Below are 15,683 nucleotides of genomic sequence, written 5' to 3'. Positions count from 1 at the left end.
CCTTTTTATAGTACTCAAAAATTTCAAAGGACTTTAATGTTTATAATCCTGGGTTTGACTCTCAAGATATGCTAATGGGGTGCCAAAATAATTATTATGAGCTCCATGTTACAGAGGAGAAATCTGAGGGTAAAAAACATTGAGTAACTATCCAAATTCACAGAACAACTAAATGCCAGAGTCAAGAATAGAATCCACATCTCTAAACTTCCATTCAGGTGTGCTTTCTCCTCAAAAATAGATTTCAGATAGTTGGGGTGGGGGTGACTCCGCTGTGTTTAAGATACTGGAAACAAAATGGATGCACAAGTCAAAGACCTGAGCTTGAAAGTGTTAATAAATGATAGAGAAAGAGACAATTCAATCTCTATTCTACATCCATTTCTTGGTCAAGCATTGAGATCTTTAAAGTTGGTAGAAATAATATAAACAAGAAAAATTCAAAATCAAGTTAGGACATAATAGAGGAAAAAGTGTGCAAGTTTTACCACTCGGGGCACTAATAAGATCAATACAAAAGATCTTCAAACCTGTTGACCCTCTCTGAGGAACTAGGGATATCGGAGTTATGCTATGATGGACTGTTTTGGAATACCAATTAAGAGCAAAGAAGCTTTTGTCCAAGGCTGAGGCCAAGGAGGGAATTTGGGGGTGTTAGAAATGTTTGCTATATTGAGCGTGATTATACTTATAATTACACACCATTTATCAAACTGTAAAACTTAGAATGAGTGAATTTTATTGCATACAAATTAAAAATTTTTAATTCCTAGAAATGAAAAAAATAGAAATTCAAATAAAAATTCAATACATCTAAATAATGAATAAAGTCTAAAATGGATGGAAAAGAGAATTCATGGGTGAAGTAAAGATAATTCCTTGATATATCCTGTCTAGACATAGTCCTCCATTTTGTGATATATTGGAAATCCCAGCATCTATGCCTGTGTCTAGGAATACTGGTATGGCACTGCAGGTTAATGCTCTGGACTGTAAGGTCATTTTAACTGCAGTTGGCAGTTCAAGCTCACCAGCAACTCCTTGGAAACCTTATACAGGGCTGCTATGAGTAGGAACTGACTTGACAGCAGTTGGCAACAACAACATGCCTGTGGCTAGGAGTACTGCTGTGGCACTGTAGAATAAACACTGGACTGCCTAACTTCAGGTCAGTGGTTCAAATCCACCTGTTGCTCTTCAGAAAACCTATACAGGGTTGCTATGAGTGGGTCGCTATGAGTCAGAACTGACAAGATAGCACTTCCAACAATGCTTGTGGTTATGATCCCTTTTGGGAGTGAATTGTCTGTTACGCTAATGAAACAGAATTAAGCTGGGGTGTATCTTGAGTCCCCATCTTTCTTAAAGGGTGTGCCCAAGTCACCACCCTTAGTTTCCTTGGGGGTGTGGTCTGCATGGAGTGTACAGGAATACTTAGGCAAACTTCACTCTCCTGCTCTGGATCCTGAATCTGGCTCATCTCTGCCTGACCTCCAGTTCATGGGACTTGCTGACCTGATTCACCAGCTTCCACAGCCTTGTGCAAAAACAGCCTGTTGTGGAACCTGCCAATTGGGTTCATAGCCCCTGCAACCAATGTGGGTGAGAATCATCCAGACTGACATGTAAACTATGGATTTGGGATTTACCAGCCTCCACAACCAAGTGAGCCTTTCTTTTGCAATTCACGAGTTCTCTGAGACATTGCAACAAATTGCAGAATCCTGGAGCATGAGGGAGATTACTGAGATTAAGGTGCGGTGGTGGTTCTTAGAGATAATGGAGTGGTATGGTGGTAGTGGTTATGTGCCTTGGAGTTGGTTCTGACTTATAGCGACCCTGTACAGAGTTTCCGAGGCTGTAAATCTTTACGGGAGCAGAAAGCCTCATCTTTCTGCCGCAGAACAGCTGGTAGTTTTGAACCTTAAGGTTCTCAGCCCGAATCGTGAGTCATAGAGCATCTTGAAAAAGTCAGCCATTTGGGATATCTTTAACCTCCACCTCACAGGGACAATCCTAATGAAAGAATTTTTTTTTTTTTCTGGATATGAAAATTTATTATCATTACATTTTTAACATCATAACTTAAGATATTGGCCTTTTCTTCTCGCCTTTGTATAAAGCCAAAAGAGAGACATTGGCTACTTTGACGACCAGAAAGCAGACTCCAGAGTGTCACCAAAGCATGACTTTTGCGATCAAATCCAGCAACTAGAACTTGATCGTTTCCTCAATAAAATTCAAGCAACCATTATTGGGTACAAACGCTGTGATTTTCTTTCCATTCTTGATCAGCTGGACCCTAACACACTTCCTGATGGCAGAATTTGGCTGTTTCACTTCAACATCCATTTTTTTCAAACACACTGCCCTTTGCATTGGAAGCACCTCCAAAGTGGTTGACTTTCAAAGCGGTGCCCAAATGGGCTTTTTTATACTGTTTATCATGCCATTTCTGGTCCTGTCAGTGGCTATGGAGCTTCCTGGCAGTGCAGAGACCTCTACATTTGCCCATGTTAGTAATGCCACCAGCACCCAGCGAAAAGAGCGAAAGAAATTATTTTTGCAGCGAGCAAAGAATTTACCCAGAATTCAGACTAGAGAAACAAGGCTTTTTTAAAAATTATTTTTTAAAAGACTGTGTAAGAGACATAAAAGCTGGGTTGAAAAACTATAATTTTTTAGGTATTTAATAAAAAGAATGAATTGTTGCAATATAATCTCTGAAAATTGTCTAGAATAGAGAAGTATAATGTTTCTCAGACAATTAACTCTTAGTTTTAGTCAGAAAAATGAAGTATGAAAATCTCATGCATTCACAATAGATCAGTACTTACTAGGTCAAAAAAAATCACCATTCTGTTTAAGAAAATGTCTCATTTCAATAAAATCTTTTTTGCTCACTTAGAATAGAGGTATGGGATAAAAAAGATAGACTACCATAGCAGACTTGCCACAGTCTCCAATTGGCAATAATGGAGAATGAGCTTTGAAGTGTCAACTTTGAAGCCTGAAAATGATCATTCTTCAAATAGGAGGACAAAATAAAGACATTTTCTAATGTTCGAGTCTCAAAGGGTTTTACCACCTGCTGCTCACTACAAGAATAACTAATGTTCTTCTCTTTAACACAAAAATGAAATCTAGAAGAAATGACTGGAATCAGTTGACACTCATAGACACAGAAACAGATAAAATAATAAGTTGAACTAATCATTGGCTGTGAAAAGTGATTATTTTATGGTCTAAAATCGTTTAACAAAAGTCTCCATATTACTTAAGGGTAGGAACCTCTCCCTTTCTAGAGCAGAATATTATCACCATAATTAAAAACCTTTGAAACCTTTTGGTTGATGGCACAAAAATGTATGGATAACCACTAAGACTAACTTCATCAAATGAAAAATCAAATATGAGCAAATCATACAGAAGGTTTGGATCTCTTTGGATGTCTTCCTGCCGATAATTCCATGTTGGAAAGGGATTTCTGAGCAAGTCACAATGTGGGAGTTACCTCTATCCATCCTCAGCAAATTCCACTTTCAACAGATTTTTCTTTGGTTCCTAAACCATACCCTAAATCAATTATAGCCTTTGGACATAAAATTAAAACCAGGATGATGAAATTCATTTGTAATATAACTTCAGATTAAATTTAGGTCTTGATGCTTTAATCGAAATGTGACTATGACTGCCCTTTAGCTATATAAGCTTCACTTTTACACTTTCGGAGCAGAATCACTTTTTTTTTTTTATTGTGTTTATTGTTGTCATTGTTGTGTCTCTTTATTTCCCGTTTCTTTAAATTTTTGCTTTTGTTTATTGCTTTTTGTTATTAATGCCACACATTCAGAAAGACAACAGTTTATAAAAGTCTCAACTCAGTTAATTATCACAAAGTGAACATAATCATCTATCACCCAGATTATAAAACAAAACTCATCAGCACCTAAGACACTGCTTTGAAGCTCAACTTTCCTCCTCAAAAGCTGCATATACCTATTTCTATTACTATAGTTTAGTTTTGCTGTAATTGAACTTTTATATATATACATATATATATATATATATATATATGCAATCATATGACATATTTTTCATTTCTGTTATTTTGACTTAGCATTATATTTGTAAGACTTTCACTTAATATTATGTGTGTGTTTATTCTTTTTTGTTGTTATAAGTACATTGTAGGAATATCCCATAAATGATCCAGTCTTCTATTGACAGATTGTATCCAATTTGGGGTTATTAAGACATTGCTTGGAATCCTGGTGTGGTGCTGTGTCGGAGTCTGACCTCGACATAGTTGTGTTGTTCACGAGTGTTTGGTTCACGAGGAGGGGAGATCCAGCGGCAATAGGGATAGTGAAAGAATACACAGACAAACAGAAGAAGGGAGACAATGAGGCACCCCAAAGCCAGGGTGGATACATCACTGGTGGGCAGGCTTGGGACTACAGGCATCATGGCCTCTGCAGGCAGCAACTCACTGCCCTGCAATCTTCACTGCATGCCTTCCAACCCGTAATGCACTGCAATCGTTACTGCATGCCTTCCAACCAGTAATGCACACCTGGGGAGGCCCGGGCCTCTGCTTTATTTAGGGGAGGAGTTTCACACCAAGCTGGGAGGGACTTAGGCAAGGTACAGCTAACATCAGTACTTTTCCAGACATTCAGGTAACTTTACATCATATTTTGCTGGTTCGAATCCCAGGCCAGCAACTTGGATTCTCAGGCTCAATTAACATATCTATAGCCCCTGAACTCAGTTCTGCAGGAGACGCCCAGGTGAATGGGCTGCACCTGGAAAAGGGATTAAGGAGGATGGGTTCTTTGTCTATAGAACAAAGAACCAAGAAGTAGCTAAGATATTTTTAGTTAATCCTTTGGAGAAAGGTTTAACCTTGCAACCTTTAGTCTCGGCTTTAGGAAAATATCACATTTATCTGTGGATTTTCAAAGGCTCCATGTATTAATTTAATATATATAACTGAATATTAAGATGAAAGCAATTTGCCATTAACTGCCAGTGGCCTCATTTGTTACACTCGGGCCTATAGGGTCTCGAACCTCTGACCAGTCTTACACAGTCCACAACAGTGCTGTAGGATAAGCACTGAACCACAAGGTTGGTTTGAACAGCAAGGTCAGTGGTTCCAGCTCACCAGTTGCTCCTTGGAAACCCTATACCGACTCAACGGTACTTCACAACAACAACAGCATAGCATATTTAATTAGAGGTGGAATTTCTAGGTCATAATGCACACAGCCTTCAACTTCTAACTGAAAGCTGGCCATTTGAAACCCATCGGCAACTTTGCAGGAGAAATATGTGATCGCTTGAGAAAAGGTTTACAGCCTCAGAAACACTACTCTGTCTGCGAGGTCTCTGTGAGTCAGAATTGACTCGTAGCAGTGACTGGGTTGGGTTAAGAAACATGTATGACAGTGTCAGTTTTCCAAAGTAATTTTACCAATATTAACACGCTCAGTGTCTGAGAGTTCCAGTTGTTCTATATTCTTGCCAAGTCTTGGTTTTTGCCAGGATTTTAAACTGGAGTCATTCTGACGATCATGTATATAGCGGCATCTTGCAATGGCTTTAATCTTCATTTCTCGCATTACTAATAATAAGATTGACTCTTTTTTTTTAATATTTATTGATCATTTCAGTATCCTCATTTAGTTGAAGTTCATCTAAAAATCTCTGGTCTAATTTCCTATGTTCTTTTCCTTTTTTTTTTAATTTGAAAAGGGCTTTTATTAATGCTGAATACCAGCCCTTTGTCAGATATGCATATTGTAAATATCTTTTCCCAATCTTAAAATCTTTTTATACTTTTAGGACATTAAAAGGTGTTTTGTTTTGTTTTATCCATTTGAAATAACTTTAGATTAACAGAAAAATCACAATAGCACAAAGAAATCTCATATACCTTTAACCTAGATTCTCCTAATATTGATTTTTTTTTTACCATATTTTCTATATCATTTACTCTATTTTTTTTCTGAGCCATTTGAGAATAAGTATTAAACTATCTCAGCATGTATTTCCTAAGCTAGAAGGACATCCTCTTATGTACTCAGAGTACAATGATAAAAATCAGGAGTTTTACCTGGTGCAGCGCTGTGGGTTAAATTGCTGGAATGCAAAGTCAGTTTGAATTGCAAGATCAGTGGTTCAAGTTCACCAGTTGCTCCTAACAAACCCTATACAGAGTCGCTATGGGTTGGAACTGACTCAACAGCACTTAGCAAAAAACAACAACAGCAGCAGCAGTACCATTATCTAACCTACACATCTTGCTCAAATTTCATAATTACCGTAATAATGTTCTTTATGGCAAAAGGAAAAAAAAAAAAATCTCTGGTTCAGGATCCAATCCAGGTTCACAATGCCGTCTATTCAATTGTCATATCTGTTGTCTCTTTAAGCTCACTCAATCTTGATTTAAAAAAACAAGGTCAGTTATTTTGTGGAGTGTCTCTCAAGTGGATTGGTCGGATATCTCCCTATGATTTTCTTCAAATCATCCATTGCTGGGTGAATAGCGCAGACATGATATTATATCCTTCTTAGTGCTTCATACCAGGAAGCACATGGTTTACCATGCTTTAGAATCTCTATATTCAAGAGCAAATACAGAGTCTGTTCTGACATCCACTTTGAAATTCTCTTTCTTTCTTTCCTTTTGAATGACATTTTGCTTTCTTCATGGATGATGTTCATGATGGCATCCCACACCTCTTCTGATCTTTGATCATTAGTGTCTCATGCATCAAATCTGTTCTTGAGATGGTCCCTAATTTCAGGTGAGATACACACAAGGTCATTTTTTTTATCTTTCATGGAGTTTTTTAAATTTCTTCAGCTTCATCCTGAACAAGCAATTGACAGTCTGTTCCACAGTCTGCCCCTGACCTTGTTTTAGCTGATGTTAGTGAGCTTCCCTGTAGTCTCTTCCCACAGATGTCAGTTGGATTCCTGTGTATTCCATCTGGTGAGGACCAAGTGTATAGTCACCATTTATATTGTTCAAAATAGGTATTTGCAATGAGGAAGTCATTGATCTTGCAAAATTCCATTAATCTATCTCTAGCATTGTTTCTATCACCAAGGCCATAATTTCCTATTACAACTCCTTCTTCTTTATTTCCAGCTTTCCCATTTCAATCACCAATAATTATCAATGCATTTAGATTACATGTTTGAGCAATTTTAGACTGAAGAAGTTGGTAAAATTCTTCAGTTTCATCTCATTGACTTTAGTGGTTGGTGTATAAATTTGAATAACAGTGGTATTAACTGGTCTTCCTTGTAAACTTGTAGGTATTATCCTATCACAGACAGCATTGCACTTCAAAATAGATCTTGAAATGCTCTTTTTAATGATGAATGTGACATATCTTCAGTTTGTCATTACTGACATAGTAAATTATATTTATATTGTCTGATTAACAATAGCCAATATCTGTCCATTTTAGTTCACTAATGCCTAGGATATCGAGCTTTATGTGTTCAATTTCATTTTTGGTGATTTCCAATATTCTGATATTCATAATTCATACTGTCCACATTCTGATTATTAATGCATGTTTCCAACTATTTCTTCTCTTTTTGAGTTATGCCATATCAGCAGATGAATGTCCTAAAACCTTTGCTCCATCCAAGTCATTAAGGTCAATTCTACTTTAAGGAGGCAGTTCTTTCCCAGTTGTATTTTGAGTGACTTCCAACCTGAGGGGCTCATTTTTTTGGCACAATATCTGAAAGATTCCACTGCTGCTCATAAGATTTTCAGTGATTGGTCATTCAGAAATAGTCAGCCTCTCCTTCTTCCTGTCGGTCTTAGACCAGAAGCGCTGTTGAAATCTGTTCACCATGGGTGACTCTGTGGTTTGTCGAAGTGTTCCAGTATCGTAGCAATACATTGTTGTTGTTGTGAAGTGCCGTCGAGTTGATTTCGACCCATAGCAACCCTTTACAGGGTTTCTGAGCTTCAAACACCGACTTTGCAGTTCAAACAGGTTGGCTGTCTGGTGCATTAACCCACAGCACCACACCAGGACTCCATAGCAATACACAAACCACCACAAATTGGTAAGCTGACAGATAACTGGTGGACTTTTGATGGTATAGTTGTTAAAATAATAAAGTTTTGTGAGATGTTGCCAAATTTCAATTTACTTCCCCACTAGAAAAGTACAGGAGTGTCACTTTTTCCATACCCTCATTCAGAGGATGTTTTCTCATGGATTTTAACTTTTGTCAATCTGATAAGTGAAAAATAACCTATCAGTATTTTTTATTTCAGAATTTTTTCTTAATATAAATAAAGTGCAACATCTTTTATGTTTAGTAAAACTCACATGTAGAAATATCTGTTTTTATTGTTGTTGTTGTTAGGTGGCATGGAGTTGATACCGACACATAGCAGCATTATGCATAACACAATAAAACACTGCCCGGTCCTGGGCCAACCCCACAATTGTTGCCACACTTGAGCCCATTGATGCTGCCACTTTGCCAATCCATCTTGCTGGGGGTTTTCCTCTTTTTCTCCAAACCTCCACCTTACCAAACATGATATCCTTCTCCAGTGACTGGTCCCTCCTGACAATATGTCCAAAGTATGAGAGACAAAGTTTGGCCATCCTGGTCTCCAAGGAGCACTCTGGCTGCACTTCTTCCAACACAGATCTATTGGTTCTTTTAGCAGCCCATGGCACTTTCAATATTCTCCTCCAGTACCATAACTCAAAACATCAGTTATTCTACAGTCTTCCTTATTCACTGTCCAGCTTCCTCATGCATATGGGGTTATTGAAAATATCATAGCTTGGGTCAGGCACACCTTAGTCCTCAAGCTGACATCTTTGCTCTTCAACACCCCAAAAAGGTCTTGTGCTGCAGATTTGCCTAATGCATTATGTCCAAAATATGAAAGATGAAGTCTGGCCATCCTGGCTTCCAAGGAGCATTCTGGCTTACCACAATAGATTGGTTTGTTTTTTGGCAGTCCATAGTACTCAAATACATCAATTCTTCTATGGTCTTCCTTATTCACTGTCCAACTTTCACGTGCATATGAGGTTATTGAAAATATCAGGGCTTAGGTAAGTGCACTTTAGTCCTCAAACTGATATCTTTGCTCTTCAACACTTTAAAGAGTTCTTGTGCAACAGATTTACCTAATGGAATGCATTATTTGAGTTCTTGACTGCTGCTTCCATGAGTATTAATGGTTGATCTGAGCAAAATGAAGTCACTGGCAATTTAAATTTTTTCTCTATTTATATGGATATGTTCATTGCCCCAAATGTGAGGATTTTTCTTTACATTGAGGTGCAACCCATACCTAAGTCTGCAGTCTTTGATCATCAGTAAGTATTTTAAGTCCTCTTCACTTTCAGCAAGCAAGGTTGTATCATCTGCATATCACAGGCTGTTAATAAGTCTTCCTCCAATCCGGATGCCATGTTTAGCTTCATATAATCCATCTTCTTGGATTATTTGCTCAACATACAGATTGAATGACTACGGTGGATGAATACACTCCTAGCACGCATCTTTCCTAATTTTAAGCCATTCGGTGTTAGCCTTGTTCTGTTCGGACAACTGCCTCTTTGTCTATGTACAGATTCCTAAGAGCATAAATAAGTGTTCTGGAACACTCACACTTTGCAATGTTGTCCATAGCTTGTCATGACCCACACAATCGAAAGCCTCTGCATAGTCAATAAAGCACAAACAAACATCTCTCTGGTATTCTCTGCTTTCAGACAAGAGCCATCTGATGTCAGTAGTGATTTCCATCATTCCATGTCCTAGTCTGAATCCAACTTGAACCTCTGGCAGTTCTCTGTCAATGTACGGTTACAGCCAATTTGGAATTATCTTTAGCAAAATTTTACTTGCATGAGATATTGATAAAATTGTTAGATGATTTCCACCTTCCGTTGGGTCATCTTTAGTAAGCTATTTTTTTCTAGAGATTTATTAATCTCACTTGGATTTTCTAATTTATGTTCATGGTGGTGATGGTGTGCTGTGAAGCTGGTTCTGACTCATAGTAACCCTGGATAGGGTTTCCAAGGCTGTAAGTTTTTATGGGAGCAGAAAGCCTCATCTTTCTCCTGTGGATCGGTTGGTAGTTTCAATCAGAAAAACATGTAAGGCTTGAATTATACTCTGTCTGATATCATAATTGTAGCCCCCTCATTAGTATTTCCAGGTAGACTTATTTCTATTCCTCTATTTTTAAATGCATAATGTTTTGTGGACTGCGAAGCACAAGATTGGCAGTTCAAATCCTCCAGATATTCCTTCAAAACCCTCTACAGAGTTGCTGTGTGTCAGAACTGACTCGATGGCACTTAACAATAACAACAATTGTTTTGTGAGTCAATTTTTAACGTTTGTCAAGAAGTTAGCTAAGCCCATTCACATTTATGAATTGAATGAATGAATAGAATTGGTCTCAATTCTATCGATTTTTCTGGTAATGATACTGAGTACTAGACATGGCACATCTTTCTGTATTTTGTTTTCTTTACCCTATTATTTTAAATTGATTTCTTATGATTTACAGCATTGTATTTAAATTTTGCTACTTGGTTGATCTGCTTTCAGTCATATAATTTCACTCCCATCTAGTAAATAATCAATGAGTACTTTCTTCTTTTGCTTTCCCTTTCATCCCTTTTTTTTTAAAGCGTTCATTTATTTCATAAACTCAAGTCAAATGCACTGCTACAGAGTGAATTTTCACTCATAGCTAAACTATAGGGTGGAGTAGAACTGCTCCACAAGGATTCCGAGGTTGGTAAGTCTTTATCGAGGCAAATTACCACACCTGTCTCCCATTGAGTGCCAGGGAGCTTCTAATTGCTGATCTTTTCATTAGCAGCCAAGTGCTTAACCACTGCACCACCAGAGCTCCATCAGAGCATATTGCTGTTGTTGTTGTTGTTAAGTGCTATTGAGTCCGTTCCGACTCATAGCCACCCTGTACAGGCTTGTCAAGGAGCAGCTGGTGAGCTTGAACCCCCAATCCTGCAGTTCAAATCAACCTTGCAGTGCAACATATTAACCCAAAGCATAACATAACATATAGTATATTATTTTCCAACTCCTACTCCACCTTTGGAGTCATGCTGTGGTGCTCTAGGATAAAGCACTGGACAGCAAGGTCATTTTGAACTGTGAGGTCAGCAGTCTAACCCCACAAGCGCTCCTTGAAAACTCTAAACAGAGTCACTATGAGTCGAACTGATTCAACAACACTTAACAACAACAACTACTACTCCACCTTTAAGGAGCCCTAGTAGTATATTATAATTTGGGCTACTAACCTCAAGGTCAGCAGTTCGAAACTACCAGCTGTTCCATGGGGGGAAGATGAGGCTTTCTGCTCCCCAAAAGATTTACAGCCTTGGAAACCCTGTACATGGTCTCTATGAGTCAGAACCAACCCCACGGCACACTACCACCGCTACCACCAGTAGTATAGTGGTTATGTGTTGGGTTGCTAACGGTAAGGTCAGCAGTTCAAATCTACCAGCCTCTCCATGGAAGAAAGATGAGGCTTTCTGCTCCCGTAAAGATTTAAAGTCTCAGAAAGTCTATATGAGGCCCATACAAGTCCGAACCAACTAGACAGCACACCAACAACCACCACAATGCTTCCCCTTGGCTTTTTATTTGGATCTACAATTACATGCATTATGTGATTACTACTGTCATTTTGAGCCCTGGTGTGGTGCTGTACAATAAACACTGGACTGCTAACTGTAAAACTGTAAATTTGGAGGTTCAAACCCACCAGCTGATCTTGGAAACCCTATGCAGGGTCACTGTGAGTCAGCCCCGACTCTAGGGCACACAATTACAACAACTACTGCCATTTTGCCAGTTTCTTTTCTTTGTTATCTCTTTGTAGTCTCTTGATTGAATTAAGGTCATCTAATAGATTCAGAATGGCCTCATAGGCACAGTATTCCCCAAGTCTTGCAGGTTTAAACTGTTTTTCTACAACTTTGATACTTGATAAATAACTTGACTGGCTATAAGAAGGTTCACACTTGTGTGTCTGTAAAATGCTGCTCCATTTCTCTTTGCATCCATTTAGTTTTGTTTTTTATTTTTGTCTTTTTCTTCAGATACAATCCCTCTTATAATTATTACTTTTAAGAAACATGACATTTAACATTATTTACAAGTATACTAACATTCATGGAGGACTAAGTGTGCAATATGATCACAAGAAATCGTCACACTTCCCCAATAGTATTATATTTTACCTAAGAAAGTCAGTAACCGGACCAAATTTATTTTTCACAAGCAGAATTTTTAGGTCCATTCAATCAGTTCCATATCTTTCTGGGTCTTTTCATTTGCAAATGGGAGGAGAAACTGGAGCCAGGTTCTTCATAGTGTACATTCACATGTGATGCCAAATCTTCATATGCTGCCCAGTTTCTCTGAGATAAATGGAGTGACTCGCCGCAGGACCACGTAGATGAGGAAGTTCCATATCGAGGAGATCACATTCTTACACATCTTCTGTTACATTTCCTCTGGGTCCAGCTATGGTGCTAGCGCCTCAAGATGGAAATATTCTGGCTCTCTAGTTTTGGTATGAAATCATGAGACCAATCTGACTATATTGTCCTTGATGCTCCTTGAGTCTTGGGCTTTTCTCTTTATTTTTAAAGTGTAATCATTTCTTTAGGGTATGTCTCAAAGTTGGTCATTCTAGATCAATTTTTATAGGTACCTATAGATTCCGATGCAATCCATACCAAAGAGTGTGCTCTTTGATCTTCATCAGTAAATATTGAAGTCCTCTTCACTTTCAGCAAGCAAGGTTGTATCATCTGCATACCACAGGTTGTCAGTGAGTCTTCCTCCAATCCTGATGCCATGTGTTTCTTCATATAACTCAGCTTCTTGGATTATTTGCTCAGCATACAGGTTGAATAAGTATGGTAAACGAATACAACCCTGTCACACACTTTTCTTAATTTTAAACCATTCTGTGTTCCCATGTTCTGTTCAAACATCTGCCTCTTGGTCCGTGTACAGATTCCTCATGAGCATGACCATGTACAGATTCCTCATGAAAGTGAAGAGGACTTAAAATATTTACTGATGAAGATCAAAGAGCACAGCCATTACATTGGATTTCATCTCAATGTAAAGAAAACAGAAATCCTCACCACTGGATCAATAAACAACAGAGAAAAGATTGAAGTTGTCAAAGACTTCATTCTTCTTGGATCAACCATCAACACTCGTGGAATAGCAGTCAAGAAGTCAAATGATGTATTACATTTGGCAAATCTGCTGCACAAGACCTTTTTAAAGTGTTGAAGAACAAAGCTGTCAGCTTGAGGACTAAGATGGCCTGATCCAAGCCATGGTAGCTTCAATAACCTCATGCAAAAACTGGACAGTGAATAAGAAAGACTGTAGAAGAATTGATGCTTTTGAGTTATGGTGTTGGAAGAGACTATTGAAAGTGCAATGGGCTGCCGAAAGAACCAACAGATCTGTGTTGTAAGAAGTGAAGCTCCTTGGAGGCCAGGATGGCCAAACTTCATCTCTCATACTTCGGACATAGTGTCAGGAGGGATCAGTCACTCGAGAAGGATATCCTGTTTGGTAAGGTGGAAGGTCAGAGAAAAAGAGGAAGACCCCCAGCAAGATGGATTGGCAAAGTGGCAGCATCAATGGGCTCAAGCGTGGCACCAATTGTGAGGTTGGCCCAGGACCGGGCAGTGTTTCGTTCTGTTATGCATAGGGTCGCTATGAGTCAGTACTGACTTGATGGCATCTAACAATAACAACAACAACATTGATTCAGATCTTCTTTAATTTCTGGAGTGTTCCTGGACTATAGTTTTAAATATTAATGTTTCCCATTGTTTTGTTTTCATCTTCAGATGTTTAAATTTTATGTACATTGCATCTTCTTTGTTGTCTCCCATTTCAGTGACTTCCTCTGTAACCCATTTCACTAATTTTTAAAATCCCATTTCCATTTTTTTGTCCTAATTTTATTCTTAGTCTTTAATTCATTTTCCCTTGAATTTCTTCTTCCTTGGGAATTTTCACTCAGTCTTCATTTCTAATATGATTTTACTTTTTTTCTATTCTTTACTTAAAACTCTTATTTCATTCTTTCCATTTTTCTCTATTAATGTCTAAGTTTTAAAAATGTCTAATTCAAGGTGTTTTGGTTGCTTGCTTATTTGCTTATTTTTTGTACTCCAAATACTTCTCTAGAGATATTTAATTTAGTTGGAGTGCTAACAGATGTTTGTCTTCAGGGTTAATTGTTGAGGGAGATGCGTATTTTCATCAGCTAAATTGTTTTGATTCTCCTCTTCCATTTGTTCGGTAGAGGTGAAGACTGTACCTCTGCATTCAGTGAACAGGGTTAGCAAATTGGGTGTTTATGACATTCCTATTTCAAGACATCTTTTCTTGGTATAGGAACATATGATTTCTTTCCTGGGTTTTAAATTTATTTGTTCCATTACTGTTTTAGTGAGCATGAGTGGAGGTGATTATGTGTCCTTTGACTTTTTCCCCCCTCAATCTTGCAATATCCTAACTCTCCCCTATTGTTGTTTTGCTTTTCACAATTCACTTTCCAAAGAGTGCTTCTCTCCTTTTGTTTTGACTCTTCTCCCTAGTTCTTTTGCCTTCCAAAACTGCCTCCTCAGATCTCACATGCCCTTCTAGATCTTTTCCCCTGGGTCTAGTGCTCTAAAACACACCACTTTTTTCATTGTGGACTTTGGAGGACAAGAGTTGTATGTAAAGTGGACTCTTTGGGAGATAGCTTTAGTTCAATCATAGCTTCCCTTGGTTATCCTCTTCATTTTTCTATGACACTTTTTTTTAGAGCCCACCTTGCTCTTGGCAAAAGTTCAGACTACACGTTCAGTATTATCTACACCGGAAATTAGTGCCTATACTTAATGCTTCAGCAAGATGAAGTCTGTAGTGTCTTGTTCTTGGGTTTTCCCACATAGTTATGTAGAGAAATGTAGAGGTTGGAAACAAAGAGGAAGGATGAGTAGTTGGAAAATACGGCTGTGGTGATAGAAACAATGCTGGAGATTGCATGATAGAATTTTGCAAGACAATGACTTATACTTTGCAAATACCTTTTAAAAATAACATAAAAGATGTCTGAACACATGTACCTCACCAGACAGAAAGTACACTGGTTTTGTTTCTCTAGAGAATAGCCTAAGACAGGAGGATAAATTTGAACAAAAGTTTTCAAAGGGCAGCCCAAACAAAGTCAGATATTATAATATAATGTGCAAAGACCCAGAGTTGGAAAACCAAAAGGTAAGAGCATGCTCAGCATTGCTCAAACTGAAAAAAAATTGAAGGAAAAATATAAGCCTCAATTTACAATACTGAAGTATTCTATGGGGAAAATATTGAATGATGTGGAAAGCATCAAAAGAAGATGGAAGGAATACACAGAGTCAATGGTCAATGTTCAACCATTTCAAAAGGTAGCATTTAAACAGTCTGTATGCTGAGCACATGATCTGAGAAACTATATTATATGAAGACGAATGTGGCATCAGGAAAGGGGGAAGACTCATCAACAACTGCAATTTTTGTTTTGTTTTTACATTGAGGTGCAA

The 15,683-nt window shown here is 38.1% G+C and overlaps 1 pseudogene; it reads right to left on the bottom strand.

Moving 5' to 3' along the window:
* Positions 1-2,085: 2,085 nt before the first annotated feature.
* Positions 2,086-2,515, bottom strand: LOC102811987 (annotated as a pseudogene).
* Between the last annotated feature and the right edge of the window lie 13,168 nt (positions 2,516-15,683).

The sequence above is a fragment of the Chrysochloris asiatica genome, unplaced genomic scaffold (assembly GCF_000296735.1).
Source record: "Chrysochloris asiatica unplaced genomic scaffold, ChrAsi1.0 scaffold00317, whole genome shotgun sequence".
In the NCBI taxonomy this organism is placed as follows: domain Eukaryota; kingdom Metazoa; phylum Chordata; class Mammalia; order Afrosoricida; family Chrysochloridae; genus Chrysochloris; species Chrysochloris asiatica.
The sequence above is the reverse complement of the archived record's forward strand: the minus strand, read 5'-3'. Positions and strand labels throughout refer to the sequence as shown.